Source organism: Oreochromis niloticus, linkage group LG9 (assembly GCF_001858045.2).
Source record: "Oreochromis niloticus isolate F11D_XX linkage group LG9, O_niloticus_UMD_NMBU, whole genome shotgun sequence".
Classification (NCBI taxonomy): Eukaryota; Metazoa; Chordata; class Actinopteri; order Cichliformes; family Cichlidae; genus Oreochromis; species Oreochromis niloticus.
The window spans coordinates 24,126,404-24,130,997 of NC_031974.2; the positions used below are offsets into that span (position 1 = coordinate 24,126,404).

Sequence of the window (4,594 nt, forward strand, 5' to 3'; positions counted from 1 at the left end):
CATTTATTGGAAGAAAAATCATTACAGATTCATGTTGACTTTACAACAGTTACACCATATAAAAAGTGGACTTTATCAATCACTTACAGAAGCTTTAATCTACCCCACCAACTATGACCAAGCAAATTTTTCCTTGTTTTGTAAAAGTGTAAATGAAGAAGTTCACTGAGTTTTATCAAACCTGCCTCTGCGTTAACTTTTAAATAACTTTACATTAAAATGAAATCATAAAAAAAATAAAATTAGCATCCAGTATATCAGAAATGCTCATCTTAAGGCTTCAGAATGATAGTTGAGAAATGAAAGAGATGTAACAGTAGCTACAGCCATATTTAACTGTTAGCAAGGCTCTCCACTTTCTCTGTAAAAACTTGCACAGTGAAGTCCGGGGTTGTTCATATTCTATGCAGTGCTGAAGACACTGGTGTTGCAATCATAATGTCAGTTGCCTGGTGGCATCGACCAGCCAAACATCTGGGGCGAGGTGGGGAAGGTCCATTGAGGTCCAGCCGCAAAATTGCCCACAGCATGATGATAGGGGGCCTGATAATTTGCACCATTTGTGATGATCTCTAGGTGCTGGGTATACGACTCCCTGAGTGGCGGCTGTCCCTCTCCCTGAAACTGAACCACAGATACACTGTCAGTAAAACCAGAATACTTCTTTTAAATTATTGACGTTACATTTCATTAAATACAATCAACTCCCCAGATAATGACAGAATCAGAAACAGTGCTTTTTAATAATAGGAGATACTTACATGAAGTGGGACGCCCTGATTCACATGCTGAGGATGTGAACTCCTCCTAAACTTACTCCGTCTGTTTTGAAACCAAGTTTTTACCTAAAGATGGAAGAAACCAGAAAACATTTCATGAGTACAATGGACCCAAAATTCAATTTCTTAGATTCTCACAAGTTGAAAAACACTCACCTGTTTGTAGGTCAGTCCTGTCATCTCTGCCAGCTGTTTCATCTCTCTTGGCTCATAGTAATGTTTTGCATTAAAGTGATGGACAAGAACATTCAACTGTCTCTCTGTGAACACCACCCGGGCCTTTCCTTTAGGTTTCTCTGGAGCAGTGCTGGGATCGTGCAGAGTGGCAGTGATGTTGCCATCCTGGCTTCTTGGGACAGCAAAATCTTGTTTCTGCTCTGAGACAGCCTCAGACGTATCAGTAGTTTTGTTGTTCAGCTCCTTTTCAAGAGCACTCTCTGCCCATGTAGCGAGTTCTTCCAAGGAAAGACTCCCTTCGGGGCCGCTGTCATAACTCCACGAGTCTGTGAGGGTAAAGAGACAGAGGATAGTAAGCACAAGTCTATATGGTCCACATGGGTCTGTTACTGATATGTTTTGGCACGACTGACTTTCTAACAGAAATAATAAACAAAGGTTAAATTTATGAGTCTTAAATCACAAAATGTCTCAGACTGAAGAAGTCACTCATATGAGTGACAAAACATTTCTCCCATTGAAAACATTATATCCAGATGAACTGAATCAACCTTTAGGGATTTACTTACCTGATGATTGAGCATGCATCAACACAATGAATCTTAAACACAAAAGTTTCCCACAAAATAGAAAAAAAGGAGTCGGATGTTTGTACATTCTTTAAAACCAAAAAGAATTTAAAGTGGACTCTGTTCAGCTGTGGAGGGAGAAATGGTGGCTTCTGCCATCAGGCCTTACAACACAGAGTAAAAGAGTATTTTTGCAAGTTGTCTTAGAGGTTAGCCAACTCTGTTCATATCAGCTCACCAGGCAACAATGCTGAGTACATACCTGGAGAAAAGTGCATCCCATAATCTTCCATCTTTGAAATCCCAGTGATTAAAACAGGAAAGCTGGAATAAGTATCTCTGCTGAAAGAGCTCCAAACCAGGCAGGAAGGTGCTGTGTGTCCTAAGACTGACCTGACTTAAGAGCAATTCTCCTGTGCTTTTAAGGAGGTTTGTGGGTGTGGGCAGGAATGTGGGGGGTTGAGCTTCTTCTTTTGTGAGTTGCTTTACAAAACAGTCGGGCTGTTTCTACCAACTGGCATCATTTACATTTCTTTAAAATGCTGTTTCTCAGGTCAGAAAAAAGAAAGTACAGTTAGAAAGCAGACATACAAATGAGCTTTACCAAAACCTTCCAGCTCACACTTTATAAAATATTAAACACTTAATGCCTAAAATAAATAAATACAATTAATTATCATTTAAATCCCTGATAATTCAAGAAATGACAAAGTGTTAACTCCAGCCTGGGTACAGAATATCTACTGAAGCTGGCTTGAAGTGTGGGGTGAGGGGCTGATGACTTCTGAGCTGCTTTTTCTTCTTCTCTGCTCCATCTGTGGGGAGGGAAAAGTAACAGAGCCCCCGAAGACAACAATAACCGACTTAAGCTTAAGTTTAGCCGTCCACAGGAATTGTAATGTCAGTGAAATGGATTCAGTTTTGTTTGGTGACATTTCTGGAGTCCTGAAGTAGTACTGTAGTTCTGTTTATCCATCTAGATTGTTTCCCAGGTTTGTAAATAAGTCTCTACAGTAAATCAGAACAAGATGGACTTGTGATGTGTTTCTCAGAGTAACAAAAGTTTTCCTCAGCAGCAAAGTCTGTTTTTAGAAATCATGCCTGACTCAAAATGAAATCCACAAACTTTTATTAACATTTTAATGTAGGAACTGTTTTCTTTCTACTGAACTACATCCACCAGCTGTATCAGTGTGCAGGAGGAAGCACACATCAGGCTGTGATGAGAGACTTGAGCTCAAAACAGGTCAAACTCTTCCTTTGGTTGGTGGGTGTGACATGACACAGCGAGATTTCTGAGTCTTTTTTAACAGCATTTAACAGAAGCAGTATTTCATTCTACCACTGTCCTCATTGGAGGAAAATTCATTGCAGATAAATGCATTGGTGACTTTGAAAGAGTTATAACAACATATATAAGAAGTGGACTTTATCAGTCAGCTACACATGAAGTCCTCTACCACACCACCCTCAGAAAACCACACTGATTCCTCTTCAGCCTCCTTTAATTGACCTAAACTGCCACACTGTTTTCACACATAAACATGTTAAAACTGCTCACAAGAATTATTTTGGTGAGGACATCACTGGCTCCCTCACTGGTGTGCTCATGTTTGAGCAGCACTTAGCAGCTAATTACTGAAATGAACTGATTCCATGTTTGCATCAATTAATGCAATATTAGATCACCCAAAGAACTTTCCACTCACATAGAGCATTTTTGCAAATGCATCCTCACGTTAATTTGACCTGCAGGTGTTCAGTTGCACCTCTGTGTAAACCCCCACAGCAGCTTGTTGAGGCCAAAACAAGGTTTTCACACTCGGACAGACCATTAAAAAAACTCTGACACTGAATATCACGATGACCGCTGACCACTCGTTTTGTCTTTATTAACTTTATTAAATGAAACAGTCTGAAAGTGGCAACTGAAATTAAATCAATTAAATAAACTCTTCATCTTTATTCATGTGTTTAAAACATATGATGGACTATATAATGTGAAAAATTCTCATTTAGTAAAGAAAACCAAACCTGATGAGTTGCTGACTGTGAGCTGCAGCTGGTGTAAATCATGCTTTTTATGGATATTTCTCACTGGTGAGTTGAGAACAGTTTAGCCTGTTCTGCTTTTATGTCAACTAGATCTGTGTTAGATGATTTTGATTTAACTTCCTGCTCTGGTTGTTTCAGACAAGACACCAGTTTGATCTTTGCACCGATGATTAATTTACTTTCTATTATCAGAAGATTTGTGCACATAGTCTATAATTTCAAATGTCTCACAGCAAATACAGCTCCTCTTTAAATATATTTTGCATGAAATCTGCATTATTTCAGTGAGTATTGAAACCTGATATGTGTAAAATGTTTTAAAATAAGCCAAATTATACCAATATTACATACAAATAATGACTTACATGTCTAATTTAGATCTTTGTGATCATGTGGAGAACATTACTGAGTTTATAAGGTAGCAAATGGTAGTTTCACCTTCTACATTGTAAAAGTCTCTGACACTAAAACACCCACATAAGTCAATGTAAACAACAGCAAGGCTAACGATCCACACCAACGCCCATCATAAACCCACAGACACATGCATCTGGCCCCCTCTGGCTCATTCAGAATTAGAGACGCACCCAGTTCAGCCAGTGACCACTAAACATACGCTAATGTGTCTCTTAGAGTTCCTGTATCACATCCTGCTACCTCTGATTAATTATCAAGTCAATGCAGACAGATGGCACCAGGGCCATGAGAGATAAATGTGGGTAAAGGTGTTTGTGTTGACATGTCTTAATTTGAAGTAATTTCAAAGAGACAGAAGTCATATTGTTTGCAGATGACACAAAGGTATTGTGGAAGTAACTTGGAACAACTTCTGAATGAACTAGAAAATGAATTTTAAAACAACTGAAGACTTTTTCTATAATCAATTAACACTGAATCTGAGCAAAGCAAATTTCATACTATTTGGGAGTCGTACAAATTCTATCATTAATAAACTGATGATAAATAACAGACTTAAGATCATAAATAAAAACACTTCAACAGAAACACCAAATC

General features: G+C 38.5%; 1 long non-coding RNA gene across 1 annotated transcript; it reads right to left on the reverse strand.

The window, feature by feature from the left end:
* Nucleotides 1-596: 596 nt before the first annotated feature.
* Nucleotides 597-1,057, reverse strand: LOC109203595 (uncharacterized). The gene is made up of 3 exons (XR_002063366.2): nucleotides 936-1,057; nucleotides 762-845; nucleotides 597-624 (listed from the first exon to the last, which is right to left on the reverse strand). It is a non-coding gene; the product is annotated as an uncharacterized LOC109203595 (long non-coding RNA).
* Between the last annotated feature and the right edge of the window lie 3,537 nt (nucleotides 1,058-4,594).